Source organism: Leopardus geoffroyi, chromosome B2 (assembly GCF_018350155.1).
Source record: "Leopardus geoffroyi isolate Oge1 chromosome B2, O.geoffroyi_Oge1_pat1.0, whole genome shotgun sequence".
NCBI classification, from domain to species: domain Eukaryota; kingdom Metazoa; phylum Chordata; class Mammalia; order Carnivora; family Felidae; genus Leopardus; species Leopardus geoffroyi.
Genome location: NC_059332.1, coordinates 76,552,710 through 76,571,821, shown reverse-complemented (window position 1 = coordinate 76,571,821; position 19,112 = coordinate 76,552,710). Strand labels below are relative to the sequence as shown.

The 19,112-nt window shown below is 40.9% G+C and overlaps 1 long non-coding RNA gene across 1 annotated transcript; it reads left to right on the top strand.

The window, feature by feature from the left end:
• Positions 1 to 729: 729 nt before the first annotated feature.
• LOC123608686 lies at positions 730 to 11,613 on the top strand. The gene is made up of 2 exons (XR_006717380.1): positions 730 to 1,679; positions 11,317 to 11,613. It is a non-coding gene; the product is annotated as an uncharacterized LOC123608686 (long non-coding RNA).
• The last annotated feature ends 7,499 nt before the right edge of the window (positions 11,614 to 19,112 follow it).

Sequence of the window (19,112 nt, the reverse complement as noted above, 5' to 3'; positions counted from 1 at the left end):
AGAATGTGGAGGGGGAAATATTACAAACACCCTCTGCTTTGGCATTGTTTGATTTAAAAAAAAAATTAATAAAAACAGTTCCTAGCAGCTGGTTGAAACAATTATGCTCTTCACAAAAGCCTTTGCAGATGACACCGAATGTTAAGAAAATAATTCTTTCAATTAGTGTGTGGCCAGTGCACCTGTGAACTAGAATCATCCAAGGAACCATATCCGCGAATGTCAGTAAGAACAATTCAGGAATTCATCCCCTCTGCCTTTTTCTATGTCCACGTTCACACAGATGTTAATCCTGTGGTGCAGATGCTGTAAGGGCCGCCCACCTCTAATCCCAGGAGCATGAGAATCATGAGTTCAGATCAGGAAAACTATTAATTTCTAACTGTCTGCTATCAGTATCACTTCTCCTTGTTTTTAGGGCTGCTTCTTTTTTATGTCTTTCTGAAACTGTAACACGTAATCCACTTGTTCTTGTGCAGAGTTGGCTCTTGGGTACAGTGGCAATTTACCACGATCTTATTCCTCAAAAACATTTATTGAACACCCCATGTGCGCAGCATTGTGCTTGGTTGTAGGGATATAAACGTGAATAAGACCTAACTTCTGTCTTGGAAATGCTTATCATTTTGCTTCAATCAGCTTTAGTGCTATGTTATATCGTATCACTGTCCTGTGTTTTTCAGGGTTCCTTTTTTGTCTGTGGGAGTAAACGGGAGTTTTGCCTTGTGTATTAATTATTGAATTGCTAGGTAACAAACCATCTCCAAATTAATGGCTTAAAACAACTATGATTTCTTAGTGCTCACGAGTATATTATGGATGGGCTTGAGCATTGTGCTGACCTGGCCAGCTCGGACGAACTTGGCAGGGCTTACACTGTCATCTGTCATCAGCTGATGGCTCAGTGGGGACTGATGCAGTCTAGGGTGGTCTCACTTCCACGTCCAGTGATTGGCTGGCTCTTGGTTGGAGTGATGGGGTTGACTGGGCCACATTGTCTCTCATCATCTGGAGAGCTAGCCCAGGCTCATGTGAAGAGTGATGACAGGTTTCCAAGGAAGCCAGCAGCAGCATGCAAGACTGTTTAGGACTTAGGCTGACAAATGGTACAACGTCTCTTCCTCTGTATTCTGTTGGCCAAAACAAGTCATAAGGCCATTTCAGATTCAAGAGCTGGAAAGTCACATAATAAGGAGTATGGATGCGGGACAGAGTGAAGAATTGGACCTATTTTTGCAACCACATCCTTTTTATTCTTTATGATGGTCTAGAAAGCAACCTGTCATATCCTTACACCTTATTGAATTTTATGAACCTTGCCCATGAATCAGTTTGTCTCTGACAGTAACCTGGATCTACCTTAATGTGTATGCATCATCATCTCTAAGGCAATATTATAGATTAGGAAAAAATCTGTGTTAAAAAGAGGGTGAAGGACACGTTGCAGAAAAATTTCTCAAATCTTTCAATATGTTTGTGTGCCTGTGAATGGTTTTTGCATTTCCTAATCTTATTTGATCTTATCTTCAAGGGGTCACGTGTGATTCAAGGATCAGTTGGTGGAAAATGGTGTTTCAAGCTGTGTTTCCAGTCTTGGGCATTCACCTATGAAGTACAAGCTGTGGCAAGAATCAACCTTCTAGATCAAAGGGATATAATGACAAAAGAAAAGGACGAAGGTAAGGGAGGGGCATTTACACTCTTGGAACACTCAAACTTCCCCAATGAGGGAGTAAATGCCTCCATGTGGCTTCATAGCATCCTCAAATGCCTGAGAGGGAAATCAGACCCTCTTCTGCATGCTTGCTCAATGCCATGCTACTGGTCAGTGCCACAGTTGAGATCCCATGGCTCCAGCTAATGCAGAGTGGATGGATGTTCAATACAAGTAAGAGTTATTTGGTATTTTATTTTATTTTAATTTCAGAGAGAGAGAGAGAGAGAGTAAGAGCGAGCATGCATTTCAAGCAGGTTCCACACTCAGCACAAAGCCCAACACAGGGCTCAATCCCATGACCCTGGGATCATGACCTGAGCCGAAATGAAAAGTCAGATGATCAACTGACTGAGCCACCCAACCCAGGTGCCCCAAGAGTTGTTTGGTTTTTTAAAAATTTCTTTCGTAATAAAAAGATGAGACTCTTGATTTTAACAATTAAGCTTAGTCATGATACTATTCGCACCTATCCTAGTGACGCTGGACAAACGATTTACTAATTCTGGCTTCAGTGCCCCTATTAGCAAATTAAGACACTTAGATTAAATAATAATTATTATAAGAGAAATGTGTTAATCACTTACTGGGTTAAGTTACCAGGCTCTTCCAGGTACTAAATCATTAGTGAAGACCGTACTCCTACCTTATGTCAGCAGTTTTTCCAGGAACTGGTCTACAGAGAAGTCTTCTGTTCCTATGAACTGCCATTTTAAGGGAGGTAGGAGGTGTCTGGCTAAGAAAATGTAAAACACTTATGAATGCAGCTAGAGCTTTTTGTTGTTGTTGTTCTCATGGCCCCAAAAGTTACCTGTCACATCCCTATATCTTAACTGCATTTCAACTAGTGAATTAAATCAGGGAATATGACAGTGACCTGGGGGGCTACTTTTCTATTAGGAGGTTGGAAAAGCCATGAGGAAGTGGCTCTTAAAGAACAAGAAGCCAGTATGCACAGTCAGAGAATATTCCAGGAAGGTGACACAAGATGCTGGCTCCAGGGGAGTTTGAGAAAGTAAAAGAAAGCAGCAAATGTGAGTAAGGGCAGAGTAGACAAGGCATCAAGGGATGGCCTGAAGAGGCTGGTGCGAAGACCTGGGGCTAAATCATGGAAGGTTCTGGAAGCCAGATGACAGCATTTGGATTGTATCCCAACTGCCTGGGAAGCTGTCACAGGTTTTTAAGCATGGGAGTGGTATGATCTTATGTATGAGCATTAACTGTATTAACCTGTCTGTTGTAGAACACATGGATTACAGGGGACAAGAATGGAAGCAAGGAGATCATCCCCAGGCTACTATCGTGGTTTAGGTGGGAGATGGTGGCAGCAGGGTGGCTCGAGCAGAGGTGCAGAGGGGTGAATATACCTGGGAGTTGTTTCAGAAGTGAAGTTGAAAGGACCCGATGAGGATGCATTAAACCTGAGGAGTGCAGGAAAGAGAGGAGGTGAGGATTATCATTCAATTTGGAGTTTTGAGCAATTGGGTCGAGGTGGTTTTATTTGCTCATGGAGGTTGAGAAACCGGCAAAAGAGAAAAAAGTCTGCTTTCACCACAGTAAGGGTGTGTGAAGACGGAATGTTCCAAAGTGGCCACCACAGTCTCTTACAATGTGATCTTGCTGTTTGCCCTGCAGGAAGTACAATGTAATTCCCTTTCTATGAATCTGGGTTGGTCTTAGAGACTCCCTTAGAACCAGAAGGTAGTGGAATTGCATGACTTCCAAGGTTAGGCCAGAGGAAGCTTTGCAGAGGAACGCAGACCTCTGAATACAAGGTCCAGCTTTTTTCTGGCTTCTAAGAGAGGGGACTTGATTGGGGGCTGTGGCTCCCCTTGCCCTACCGGGACTTGACAGGGACTGACCCTCAGAGCAGCCTTCCACCAAGGAAACTCTGGGGCTGGTCAGCTCGCCTCAAGCCTCATTCCCTTGCTGCTGTCCTCTCCAGACCACTATCCTCTCTCCCTTATCTGCATGATGCACATCTCCAGTCAAGCTCCCATCCTACAGGCCCCCATCCTCTGCCACACTCACACCCCACTCCCACTCAGCCTCTCAGTTCCCCTAGCCCGCCCTGCCTCTGTCAAACTTCCACCCCCACCCCTTGCTCTGGGTCTTTTATTTACTAAGAGCCTTTTCTGAATATGTATTCTACACCCTTCTCACCTTAATTGGACCCGATTTTCCCTCTTGACATCATTTGCCTCCATCTCAAGCACAGGGCCTGACTTCTTGGGTACCCAGAACTCTGTGCTAGAAAGAGGGGCCAAAAGGGATCCTGCTTCATCTGCCGCCCCCTTGTCCTAAATAACCTCCCTTCCTCCTCCACCAAGCCTGCACCATGTGGCCAAGCCATCTCCCTCTTGCCCTTTGCAAAGTACATCTTTGGACTGGAAGACCACCTCCATACTCTTTTGGGGTCTCTCTCACAGTTTCTTCTATACCCCATATCTTTTCCTCTTCCTAGGCAATTTCACTTAAAATAATTTTACGTGAGCACTATTTTTTGAGGTGGAAACATGGCGGTGAATAAAGGTGCTTCATTCTTGCCCTCACGTAGCTTATAATCAACTTTGGTGTCTATATTCATCTTGATTACTTACCCAGATAGCTTGCGCAAAGCCATTTAAGAGGAGCTAAAGTATTTGATTGTAAAAACTGTGTTTCTTCTTTTTGCAGTTGTTCCAATACACATATATGGAACACGTATATGCTTATATAGGCTGCATACTCCCTTGTCTGGGCCTCTGTAGCCCTTCGACCATTTTCCTATTTATGATGCTTTTGTTACTGTGCCAGTATTTCAGGTATGCATCTACTCCTAAAGCACACCTTGAAGAATATCTTGAGGGCCAGAACCATGTCTAACTCACCTTCCTTTTCTTTCCCACCTTTGCTTAGTACCAACAATGGCTCAGTGCATCTAAAATGACTGTAGCCTTTGCTGACCAATATAATTTATTTTATGGATTATTACAAAACTATACACTTAAAAGTGAAAGGTAAAGTTATTATCAATGTCATGCTGTTTCTATGATAACAGAAAGTCCTCTTATTAACACATATTTTGCACATAATTTCTCTCTTAGGTGCAAAAGCAGATGATCATGGCCTCAGTAGCTAGGGGTTGTTTCCAATACTCTTAGAAAGTTAGAATCAGCTCCAAATAATGCTTTCTGGCGATGCCTACTATTTGAGTGTGTGTGTTGGGGCGGAGTGGGGGGAGGGGAGAGTTGGGAAGGGGAAATGATAGACATAAAGACTTTGGGTAAATTCATGTTTTAGAAACATGATATATTTGCTGACATGTATGACATTTTTGTCCCATGGCTTACTTTTATTTACTTTGTTATTGTTTCTTATTCCCACTGAAGAGGGAAACACTCAAGTTGTACTGAAGAACCTTATGGGTGAGGCAAGGTCTTCAGTGGGAAACTCCTTTCTCAGCTCCTTTGTACAATCAGGGGATAAAATCTACCCTTGCCAGCTGGGAACGCAGCCCACAGCTCTGACAGAGAGGCATTGGAGGGTGTGATCTCCCTTTGGAGGAAGCATGTTTCACGTGTGTCTTGTCCTATCAGAGAGGAACGTAGAGAGGCATGTAGGCGTGTGTTGGGCTGCCTGACACACCTTACGTGGAGGATCTTTCTTACACCTGTCTCCACTTACCTGAGTGTCAGAGCTGGGGTTTATTCTAGGTTCTTCCAGTGGCTTTGCTGAGGGCCCGGGCAGGAGGCCTGAGGTCGATACACTGCGAGGATCGTTTGGTGTGGCCATGTTTGTATGTGTTCACATGTGTTTCTGTGTGTTGAATATGAGTGCTCTGTATCCTTGCCAGAGCATCCGGCAAAACACAGACATCTCCATGGAAAACTGTATCTGATCTTTGAAGTTTTCTTCATGGTTCGCAAAACCTATGTGGGAGTTTACTGATTCTTGACATCTGAAGTTTGGGCAGTGGTCCTAGGGTCTTCTCATTAGTAATCCCACACTGGAAATGCCATTATTAACTGAAGACAGATTATACCACCCGAAAACCACCATGTGTCTCTCATTTAGCTTCTTGCAATAGCATCGCAGTTAGGATAAATGGCCCAACTCCTTCTTGGAGCTGCCCTAGAGAGCACCAGAGTCTGTCTTGGTGGGCGAGAGAGTCTCATCCTTTACCTCTGGAGCAGAGCACGGACTGAGTGATAAGCAGATTTCAACAGGAGTAAAAACCACCTCTCCCAATCTAAATCGCAGAGCTCCAATCAAGGACCTTGATGACAAGTGAAATTAAATAAAACATGAGCGATGAAACACTGTAATATGTTTACGGTGAGCTAGTCCAGACAGCTGATAATTAACTGTTGCCCAAACAGCAACTTGCCAGTGGATGGCTGTAGCCAGGACACAAAGCAGTAGTGAATTGAAAGTCCTGGTAAAGATCTTTGTATCCTTGGAAGGAGCATGTGTCCTTCAACAGGAAACCTTCAAGTGCATAGGCTACCTCTGGGTCTGGATTCTGACCCCTTGTTGGTTTTCGGCTCACACATTCCGATCTGCCGTGGTAATGCTGTTTATGCTGGGCAGTCCCAAAGCAAATGTCTCTGTGTGTTTTTTTCCTGGACTACCACCCACAGAACCTACTACAAAATCTGAAAACAAATAAATGCAGATGCACACAATTTAAATAAGTTAAAAAACATGTTTTTATTATCTGCCTAGATTCTTACACTTAAAATAGTTTTGGTTTGAATCCTCTCCATACCCCTGTTTTTGCTGAATTTGAAGCAATACTGCAGAGAGGAAAGATAGTATTTAGAAAAGGAAACCGATTCTTCAAATGAGCTGAAATCAAATTCACGTATAATAAGAAGCCAAGAAACTAAAAGGAGGCCTTGAAGATCCCTGGACTGTTTGCAATCTCAGCTTTCTTATCTGTGAGACGGAGCTTGGATCAGATGACCCTGTGGTTCCTTAGCTCTTCTGCTTCATGGACTATTATTGGAGTAGTATTCAAAGAATGTGCACAAGTTAAGGCCAAACACGTGTGATTTCAAATGTGATTCAGAAATAGAATGAGTGATCGTACAATATAACCCCTAATCCAGATTTCCCCCATGCTTCCAGAGCTGTGTACAGAGAGGTGATAGAGCCAAATCTCAGAAGGCCAGAATCTGGTTGCTCAGACTTTTCAATTGATGACATGCTAATAAGGATGGGGCTGCTTTGCATTATATTAATTTTTGTCCTCATTCCATTCCCCCCAACCTCATCAGCACCCATTCTTCTGTATGTCCTTGCAATCCAACTTCCATTTATTTCTATAAAATGTGTACCCTTGAAAAATGTATAGTATTACTATGTTTTTTTAAAATTTCCATAAGGAATATTTGCTACAAATCTGTTTTACTTCTTTAAGTTATGCATCAGATATCTAGGAACGTTGATATATACATCAAAGATATATGTGCGTATATACACTTCTCAAAACGACTCTCATTTCATTTAAGACGAGTTCTTCAGACCACAGACCAACAATCATCCCTTTGAGGTGGTGGCCGTGGGTGCCAAGAGAAAAAGGTATCTTGGTCTGGGTCAATGGCACGAAAAATGCTCATTTCCCCAGCTTGCCATCCTTACATGTTCTCCTCTCATCTCTTGTGACATTTGTTTTCTTCCCAGTCCCTGGGGATTGTCTTCAAGCAGTAGATTTTAGGGATTTGCAGAGTTTGCAATGTGATACTACTTCTCTTTTGTCTGAAGGCTATTCCTCCAGGGGAAAAGCGGTGATTTCCTAAAAATCCGTGCAAATGTGAAGAAAAGCTGTGTGTTTCTGGTTGTTGTTGTTTTCTACAGTGCAAAACAAAAATAGTGAAGAAAAAATACATCTCATTGCTTCTGGTCACTGCATAGTATTCTGTTAATTGCATGTATGCCCCATTTTATTTATTCATTTCCTTATTGATGGAACTGTAGACTGCCTTGATTTTCACCCATAACCCTGCAAAGGATATCTTTATACAAGTCTGTGGGCATCTGCATGGAAATTATAACAGGACAATGTACTCAGGAATAGAATCGCTGAGTCCTAGGGTATCTGCATATTTAACTGCACTCACTGCTATGAGAATATTCACCATGAAATGAGTTCAGACACCCATCAGCAGTCCATGATGGTTCTTATTTCCACACACCCTTATATGATTTGGCTTTCCAATACTTGACAGTGTGATGGGGGTAAATAGTATCTTATTGCTGTTTGAATTTGCATCCTCTGATTACTCTGGGGGTTGAGTATCTGTTATAGATTTGACAGAAACAATGCTGTGTTCACCACACCATTCTCTTTTTCTAGACAAGTGGAAAGGATACATTTTACAGCTTCTGTTACAATTATTACAAAATGTTTGTAATACTCAAATTATTTGTAATATTTGCAAATCATTAACAATTTGCAATAATTTCATAAATTTGTAAATTATTACAGTTGCAAAACTTCCATTACATGTATGTTCACATAAATGAGTCTGGGCCATCTGAATGTGATGGGAGTGTGATTAATATTAACATTTGCTATTTTCTGGGAGATTCTTACTTGGCTTTTCTTCTCCCTCCTCTATATAATTGTGGGTGGGGGGAAGTGGCAAGCCATTCTCAGTCTTGGCTTAAGGAATGTACCATTTGCAAACATCACATCCTGACCCAGGGGTTGAGAGACCCGACAACATAACAATATATTATAACAATGTAACAACAACATAGGGGCTCTCACTTTACAAAGTTTCAACCAAAACTTGACAATGAGCTGTATGGGAAAATACATTATTTACTAAGGTTTCTTCCAGTTTAGGAAATCTTTATGATATTATACTCAGATTCAGGGAGGAACAAAAGTAGTGAACTGCTTTCAAGGAAGGGCTATCCAATGGTATCTGAAGTTGGCACTGGTGTGTAATCAGATTAGTGGCGGCAGTCTTCCTTAGAAGCCAACAAGGAGAAACAATCTGGCTTGGGCTTTACTAAAAATGCTATATTTATAATGCTCTGTCTTAGAAATTCACTCTTTAGAAAAATTATGTTTATTCTACGAAGCATCAAAATTTTAGGAGTAAGGAGGTGTGATCACATGTGAGCAGTTATTCAGTATTTTACCCCAGTGGATATGCAGCCCAAAAGGTTTCTTGAGTAAGTTTCACTATGTTAAGAAATAAAATTTTATCTGTTTCTGACAGGAGGGAATAACAGTCTTACCCTTAAAATAACACAGTCCATTGTATTTATTTTCTTGGATACACTTCATTATCCAACATCAGGCACATTTCTTTGCTCTAGGGGTTTATGATGCAACACATGGCCCTTGATTGCCTTATTGTGCACAGCTGCCAATTATTATTTTGTTCCTGTTTAAGAATTTGCGTTGTCTTTGGTCTAAAGCTGGGCATCAACAGAATTACTGGAGTGAATACACAGTGTATTTTTAAAAGATTCAAAAATATATATGACTATAATTTTAGTTATTTCCAAAAGAACTTCCACCCCTCCCTGCCTCACACCCATATTAAATTGAGAGAAAAAAAAAAAAACACAGTCAAACTCTTAAACTTGAGTTTTTTCAGTTCCTCAAATGTTTACACTATGAGATTAATACAGTTGTTTACATGGTAGTCTCCAAAGTTGAGTGCAAAATGCCCGTGGGTTGAACAAGCAGCCCAGTGGAAGTGGAACAAGCACTTCCCAGTGCGGGAAGAAAATGTCAGGACTTCTACGCATCTATTTTTTAATCTAAAAATTAAGAAAGAATTAAGTATTGCTAGTATTTACTGTTGATATTGGCCCCTTGCTTTGTCTGCCATGGTGCTGTGAGCAGGGTTTCCTGAGGGAATGGGGTGTCCACTTTTATTATAAAGTTTGGGAGCGCCTGGGTGGCTCAGTCGGTTAAGCATCTGACTTCGGCTCAGGTCATGATCTCGTGGTCCGTGGGTTCGAGTCCCATGTCGGGCTCTGTGCTGACAGCTCAGAGCCTGGAGCCTGTTTGGAATTCTGTGTCTCCCTCTCTCTCTGACCCTCCCCCATTCATGCGCTGCCTCTCTCTGTCTCAAAAATAAATAAACATTAAAAAAATTTTTTTTTAAAGTTTGAACTGGACAAGTTCTCACAAAATGGACAAGGAGCTTGACGTGATTCTGAGAAGGAACAGTAAAATGAAGATGGCACTAATGCAAGCACTGGCAGGTCTGGTGCTGATCAATGCCTAGTGCCTAGCCCCAGTCCTTCATTAGGTTGGTCAGGTTAGACAGGAAGGTGACAAAACTAAAAATTACCGAGAAGACTATTTGAAGGGTGGATTTATAGGCATTCATATTAATGATGATCCTACCATGAGCATATATTGTCCTTTAAAATATAGAGACCCTTACAAAGGAGCAAAGGACCGTCAGACATTTACAGATCCTTGGTAGCTGACCTCTTGGCTGGACTCAACACCTGGGTTCCTTTGCCTTCATCATATCTGTTCATTGTCCCACCTGCTGGCCGGGCACTAATACTGTACTTTATGAAACCTAGGTGCCACTTGACTACAGTCAAGGTCATTTCTATGCAAGGGGACTGGGTGTGGAGTGTCAATGAATCACTGATGCACCTAGAAACAGAAAAACAACTAGAAATTTCATGATGGGCAATAGCACCATCTTAAATGCAAAGGTCTGGCACCATTAGCTGGTATTGAAATTTTATTAGGGGCATAGAAAGGCACAGAAACAGAAAAGTATGATATATAACAAAATCTGTATCTAAAATGAGCCTCAAAATATTTTTCAGTCATATAAAAATGTTAGGTGATAAGAAAATATTGTGTCAATTTAATTGGTGCCATGTTTTCTCCTTAATGGGGCATAAAATAATGATGGAACTTAGCTGTAATGAAATCTAGTAGTAATTCTACATGTCTTGCCCTTCATCTTTGAAGCAAGTAGGAGACAAAATTCTACAATTTTTCACAGAAATTGGCTTAACGTCCTTACAGATTTGGTGGAAGAAAATAACCTCAACATCCCATTACTGTTTCTTTCCAATTAAAGTACTAGATTTTACATGTCCTATTAAAATATTCTCTCTCACCAGGTAGCTCTTTAGCTCTCCCCTGCTTCAGAACCCCCAACATGGTCTGTCAAAAAGTCGTGTGGGTATAAGAGGTATAATAAGAAAAGTATGTGTAAGGAGAAATTAGAGCTGACAACTGACATGCCACCCACTTCCCACTAAATGATAGTGGTTATTTGCCAAAACCGTGGGGATTAAGTCCCTTACATAACCTTTTATATCACCTTTAATAAACATGGCATACAAATCACAAACAGACCTCAAACAAATCATTGTAATGCCCTTGAGAGTTGCAAACACTGATTCATCCAAAGTTTAAGAAAGTTTTGGTGATAGTGATGTGTTTTAATGTGTTCACCTCCAGACCAAAATTCCCTTCTTCCTGGATTAAAACTGTTCCACGTTTAAGTGGGTACGGGTAAGTAAGAACATCAGATTTAGTGGAGTGATTAATGGTATAATAAAAAGCTGGGTACCAGTTAGGTTGAGACATTAAACTGTTACTTTTTTTTCAGTATCCCCAGAGTAAGAAATTCCAGACCAAAGTCAAGGCTGGACAGCTTCATGGATTAGCATATATTAGATGTTTCATACTTGGAGCTTATACCGTAAAGTAGCATGGTCAACACACCAGCTCTTACACATAGCATAAGGACTACACCTGCATACTCTTGATTTACTTTAATGTTTTCTTTCCTACCCCAAGACTGGAAAAAGCACCAGTTTTGAGATTGTGTCTGATTTTTCATCCCTTGTGTGTTCCTACAGCTTTTTCCTTCCATGAGTCTTTAATAAAATGGCTGAACACATTTCCTTTCTTTGTTCAAATTTGTCTCATTTTTACCTTGAACACCTTTCTCCGTAAGCAAGATCTCTTTCTAGCCAGTCCCAGAGAGGAGTTCTGTGTATAATAGTAAACTTGGTCCTCTAAATCTCTTAGGCTTTTATCAACAGTGAACACTTGGCAAATTGTATGTTGATACCTTTGTGTGGCACGCATGTCTTTTCTCCTTGGTTAAAACTGAGAGCAAACTGACAGCAAGAAGCCTGTCACCACATATGACATAACTATTCATGCAGTTGCTAATTTAGTTTTTCTTCTCCTCTTCTCTTTCATCCTCTCTTGAGGATGTGCTCAAGAACAGGAAAAATGGGGGCACCTGGGTGGCTCAGTCAGTTGAGCATCTGACTTCAGCTCAGGTCATGATCTCATGGTTCATGGGTTCAAGCCCCGTGTTGGGCTCTGTGCTGACAGCTTGGAGCCTGGAGCCTGCTTCAGGTTCTGTGTCTCCCTTTCTCTCCACCCCTCCCCTGCTCATGCTCTGTCTCTCTGTCTCAAAAATAAATAAACATTAAAAACATTTAAAAACTAAAAAGAAGAAGAAGGAGGAGGAGGAGGAGGATAGAAAGAATGGCAAGAGAAAGCTATTTCCTAGCTTGGGAAAGTAGAGAGGAATACAGGTATTTCCGCTAGTGGGGAAATTTGATCCTGAGAACTTTGGAGGAAAGGGCAGAACCCCTGAGGGAAACACAAGGGTATATCTAGGGAAGCTGGATCTCACACATGGCGGAACAATTTTGGCAAACATTACTGCACTCACATGCAATCCATCAGCAAACTGGACTTCAGGCTTGGACACTTGAGTATATCCATGATGACGATGGACTGAGGACGAGACACTCTTCCTTATCTGGTAAGTATCACTGGAAACTACAAGTTTTCGTGAGACAATTAGGGAAGGGGATGGAGCCTCAACAATGACAAGACAGCTTCCCACCAGCTTGACCAAATGGGAACTTCATATTAGTTAATTTACAAAACAAAAAAAAACCCCAAAAAACTAAAGAAACACACTCTTTTGTAGTCACATTTGAGTTGGTACAATAATACTGTACCTGCTAAATAGGAATTTTTGTAGTTAGATAAATTCCTACTAGTGGGCTCTGAAATCATAGAAATATTACTCATGTAGCACACTTACTGAGAAAGTATTTATTTATTTTTTTAGAATGTGTTTGTTTTTAAAAGCCTCAGAACTAATTTCCTAGTCTCTTATCCAAGTAGAAAATTGCATGACATATCTGATAATCAGCCTCATGGATAGTCCCTAAAGAAGAATTTTTGTCATTCACTTGGGTGGTGAAATTATGTGTGCATTGTTAAGTTGGCAGTTGTGATTTTGGAAAGTAGCATCTGGCAAAAGATATAACACCAAAATATACTATGACTGTGACAAGCTGGAAAAGTGGTACGAAGTGCTCATAATTAACTAGATGTGAAAGAGAATCAGCATAGAAGAGGAAGAGAGAGAGATTGAAAGCAAGACTCTTTAAGAGTATAGACTGTGTGCATAAATAATGGGCAGCATTTAGTTACAGGGTAGTCAGGGTAGAAAACCATCTGTCACAATAACAGGTTCTCAGAGAGTAACTGCTCTTAGCAGAGCAGGTACAATACTGTGAACAGTTTATCAGAGGATGACCTCTTCATGCCTTCACGTATTTATTCCCTCAAAGAGAACCCGGACAGCTCTTGGAGTCACACTGCCAAGGTTTGAATCCTGGCTCAGATATATATTTTTTAAATGTTTAGAGAGAGAGAGGGAGAGAGAGAGAGAGAGAGAGAGAGAGAGCATGCACACATTGGGGAGGGACAGAGAGAGAGGGGGAGGAGACAATCCCAAGCAGGCTTCATGTTGTCAGCACAGAGCTGAATAAGGGGCTCAATCTCATGAACTGTGAGATATGACCTGAGCCGAAATCAAGGGCCAGATGCTTAACCAACTGAGCCACCCAGGCACCCCTTGGCTCAGATATGTATTACCTGTGTGACCTTTGGCTGATTTCTTAACCTCTCTGTCCCTTGATTTCCTTATTTGTGACATGGGGATGAAAATAACACTAATGCCACTGGATTGTTAAAAGATTTAATAGAGTTGATATTTATAAAGCACGCAGAACAGTTTCCAGTCAAGTGAGCGCTATATAAGTATGTGTTAAATTAGACACATTCACTCAACATTAATTTATTACTACTAGATTTAAACCACTTCTTTGGGCACCATAAGGATGCCAAAACATATAAGACATGGTCCTTGTCTTCAAGGAGTTTACGACTTCACAGAGGAAACTCTGGAACTATATACAAGTCTGAAATTACTACTTTAAAAGTGTTTGGAAAGTAGGTCAGCAGAGACAAAAAGACGACTGAAGGATAGGGTTGTGCCATAGATCTTCCACGGTGACGATGTAAAAGGATTTCTGGTTTAGTCTGGAATGTAGGAAAATAGACACTTTTCTTCATGACTAGCTGTTCTCTGTTGGAATAGAAGTTGGAAATAAAAGTAGACCAGCGTTATTTCATGAGGATTTTAAGTTGGTGGAAGAAGAGCTTCCTGGCAGAGATAACTGTCACATGTAAGGATATGTGACATCCATGGGAGGTCTTGAGTATAAAGAGGCTGCCTCTCAGAGTCTTGCTCAATCAGTAGTATAGCAATAGAAAATGCATGATATATCCATTTTCATATAATACGGGTGAATTTAACATTATTAGCTCTTTTATGGGTCTCAAATAATCTTATCAAGTATAAAAATTGGGGCGGAATACAAGTTTCAGTATTTTCACTTCAGATGCATTTTCCTGAATATCCGATAGTATTTTAATGTCATTTTTATACAGATTTTTGTGCTGTGAACTTCTAAGTATTGTATGCTTGGGAAACATCACCTCCATTTTCTCTGTGGATGGGCCCAGTGTGAACTGAAGTAAACCCTAACTAATCACTACTGAAGAATTCTAGCTGCCTCCAACCTAAATGAAATAATCTCTCTGCCACTTTTCACAAAGGGAAAGACAGATTTACCTACTGCTTCTTTATAATACACTTTTAATTTTTTTTCAAAGCAACAGCAGAAAGTTGGTAGGGTAGACCTTTATGCTGGGTTCCTACTGTTAGAGTTTATGCAGAGCAGCAAGGAGGGAAGAAGTCTGAGAGAGAAGCGAAGAAAGGAGAATTTTGCCCAGAACACAACAGAAAAACCACTACCACGACAAATGATTTCTGCTGGAATAAAGAAAAATAAATAAGCCAACCAAAATCTAACAATAGCCAAACAAATTACAACAGGGAAGTTTTAAAAACAAACAAAAAGATAAATAAGAAAAATTTTAAAGGACAAAAATATTTGTAAAATGTGTTTTTAATGAAAATGAGAATTGCAGAAATAGCTCCCTTTTCTGAAATATCAATAATCATTGAGAGATGACAGCAGGGAAGAGTAAAAATGCAGGAATGTCTGGATCCTGCTTGGCACTGGACTCCATTCTCGAAGGCAGAAATAGAATGCCAATATGCTTTTTCATGAGAAATCTGAACACAGTGGATTCCTTCTCCCAGGGAAGCCTGGTGGTCGAACTTCAGCTGCCTTATAGCAAATTAGTCCGCTTGCACACCCTTTTGAGACACTGGCATTTTATTACTGGGGCCACCCAGAACTAGGTAAATCCTTAAGTTTGGTCTCCCCACTGCCTTTGTACCAGCAAAGCAGGGTCTAGCTAACACTGGTAAGGTGGGATTTTTATCACCACTGCAGAACATGGGCATCCCAGCCTCCCCAGCCCCATCCAACTGTGCGCCTCAATGTCAAACAGAAAGCCCCTGAAATTTACATCCTGAAATCTCCAGAAAACCCAGAACAGTATGGGTTGAATTTTATAAAGAGTTCTTACTCTACTTGTAAAAATTGGAATTACTTGGCTGTCGAGAAGATAGGATTTGGAAGTTGGTGCTAATGTCAACTGACCTGGCATACTGAATTACTGGAAGCTAAGTTGGGAATGGAAAGTTGTGATGAACTGGGTCTTGGATAAACTACCTCTGGGTGATTTCTTGTATCTCACTTTATAATGCCCAGCGTGTATCTCCACATCTTTTTGGAGACTCTTATGGACTGAATGTGTCCCTCCCAGGGGCATATATTGAAGTACTAACCCCTACAGTGACTGTATTTGGACATATGGCTTTTAGGAGATAATTAAGGTTAAATGACATCATTAGAGTGGGTCCTAATCAGAGAGGGTTGAAGAGGATTAAGAAGAGAGCGATCTCTGCGCCATACGAAGATCCAGAGAGAAGGGGGCTGCCTGTAAGCCAGGAAGAGAGCTCTTATCAGAACCTGACCATGGACACCCTAATCTTAATTTCCAGCCTCCAGAACTGTGAGAAAATTAATTTCTGTTGTTTAAATTACCCAGCCTATTGTATTTTTTTAAAATGTTTTAACATTTATTTATTTTTGAGAGAAAGAGACAGAGCGTGAGGGGGAGAGGGACAGAGAAAGAGGGAGACACAGAATTGGAAGCAGGCTCCAGGCTCTGAGTTGTCAGCACAGAGCCCGATGTGGGGCTCGAACTCACGAACCGTGAGATCCATGACCCGAGCTGAAGTCGGACGCTCAACCGACTGAGCCACCCTGGAGCCCCAGCCTATTGTATTTTTAAATGGTAACCTGAGTAGACTAGACAGAACCAGACCTACCCAAGGTCCTAATTCTAGCCCTGAAACATGCTAGCTGTGTGACACTAGGCAAGTCACTTCCCTTCTCTGATTCTCAGATTTTTCATCTGCAAAGTAAGAATAATGGTAATCTTTTATAGGAATGCTGTCAAGATTAAATAAACTGGTGAACTGACAGTGACTGTTACATAGCAAGTGATCAACAGTCAACAATTAGTGTAACTTATCGCCTGAAAATGTTACAAAAGACTTTTCCCCCTCCAAAGAAATATGAAACCATAAATTAGGTTTTTTTTATTTTAATAGAATCCTGCTTTGGTAAATACAATTAGATCCTTTAAATTTAATAGAATCCTGTTTTGGCAAATACCAAAAGTCCAGAAAAAAGAAAAATCCCTGATGTGTGTTAAAGGGACTTTTTACTGCCTTGCTGACCCAGAACAGACTGCTATGTATATAGATTGACATATATGAACCTCATGGCAACCACAAACTAAAAACCTACAATAGACACACACACACACACACACACACACACACACACACACTAAAGGAACCCAAATATAACAAAAACCAAAAACTACTGGATAAGCATTTAATGAGCCCTCCAAGATACTTTGGGCAATACAAGAGGATTATGGTAAACTTGTAGCCTCTGATTTATACCCATGAAACTTCGAAAGTTGTACTTAGCAATAAAAATTTAAATGCCAACAGAAAAGGTAATGAATGACACCAATGGATGAAAGAGCCCAGAGAAGGGGTAGCTCACAGAAGCCTGGGGGTTCCGGACAATGCCTCTAGACAAAGATAAGGCAGGATCTAGAAGGACTAGCACAAGAGACAGAGGAAGCCCTGGACTGCAAGCACCAGCCTCCTTGGGTCTGGTGTGGGATGCCTAGCATGGGCATGATGTTTGAAAAATACGTATTTGGTGCTTGGTTCAAGACGAGCTGGAGAAGATAAATTGTTGGAAGAGAAGATATGTGCTATTGACTAGTGACTGTGCTAGGCGCATCCTCCCCGTCTGCACATGGGGTAAGTCATTGACATTCAGATGCCCATGGGAGGGATAGGAGGCAGAAGGTCATTCAAGCATGCAGGAGCAAAGGTCGGCAGTGTGTGCAGGTATGGTTGTGTGCAGAATGCACAGGGCTTGGTGCTTGATTTGACCTCAGAGATGACTAACTCATCCAGCCTGAGATACTAGGAAAGGTGGTATCACTGTTTGACCCCAGAAAAAAAAATATAGAAAGAAATGAAAAAAGAACTGGTTTGAGGAGGGAGGTTGATAACTTAAGCTTTAGTCTCATGGGATCTGTACGTCTGGAAAGAACCAAGAAATTTTTTGAGCTAATAAGTAATTGATGTATTGATTTCAAAAAGCAATTCATCACATTCCCTTTCAATCTTTCTGTGTCTTGACTTTTTCCCCCTTATTTTTTTCCTTAATTTTTCATGACCTCGATTTCATGATTTATAAAGCTACAAAAACAAGTGGGCCTATTTTTATTTCTTTCTTAACACACTCCTCTCCCCATGTTTAAGTTATTAGAAGCAGCAGAAGCCATGTGGTTTTCTAAGACACAAAACCATTCCTCAGGAAGAATGTTAAAACTTTATTTTTAAATAAATATGGATAGTTTTCTGTCCAACCACTATTCTCTAAAATTTCCCTTTTGAAAATAGACTTAAGAGTTGTTATTTTGTTTTGTTTTTTAAGAACGTAAATATCATGTTTGTCAAGAATGTTATTCTCCAGGGGCTCCTGGGAGGCTCAGTTGGTTGACCATCCGACTTTGGCTCAGGTCATGACCTCATGGTTGGCTGAGGTCATGACCTCATGGTTGGTGAGTTCAAGCTGGCATCGGGCTCTGTGCTGACAGCTCAGAGCCAAGAGCTTGCTTCAGATTCTGTGTCTCCCTCCCTTTCTGCCCCTTCCCCACTCATGTGTCTCATGAGTCTCATGTCTCTCAAAAATAAACATTAAAAATAAAGAAACAGACTTTTCTACCTAACAAATATTTATCATTACTGATTTGTGTGTCTTTTTTTTCTTATATGTAGTATTGCCCCTTATATTAAAATCATTGCTAATCTGTACATGATGCCATGCTTGGTTCTGTGCCGTTAACTTAGATAGACACTCAGACTATGGTCAGAAGTACTGAATTATTTTAGAAATTACTAATTATATATAGGTTAAAGGGTAATATGGGGAGGAACTAAATGCATCGATTTGGAATTTGGCATTAGAAGACAGTGGGGAACTAAGAAGCAAACTTGTTTGTGAGGAAAGAATTCTGGTGACTTAAATGTGGCACAGTATGCCCATGTTCATTCTGCTCAGAGAAAATCAGCCTGATTAGTTTCCCATTCTGTGATTTAAAAATAGTGGCCACATTTGTGTCCAAGGAGAGAAGGAACAGTCTCCTCACACAGTCATTCTATTTTCGTATTTCAGTTTACTTCTGTTCTTTCTGAGTATGTGTCATTCATTTATGATCTTTCTATGTCGATGGATTTCTCCCAGTTGTCCTTTTACCGTTTGTGTATTTCATTCCCTCTCCCCAGGCGTGTGCACAATGCTCCTCCTCCATGCCATCTGACCCCACTGATTTATCAAGTGTTCACTACCCTCGTCAGCAACCCCTCTCTTCACAGAATGAGTCAGCTCTCCAACGCTAGGTTACTGTCTGACTTGATCTGGTCAGTTCTGAAGATATTAGGTAATATTAGACCCATCTTTGGCCCCATGGAATTACATTTAATATCTCTCCCCTGTTTTCTGC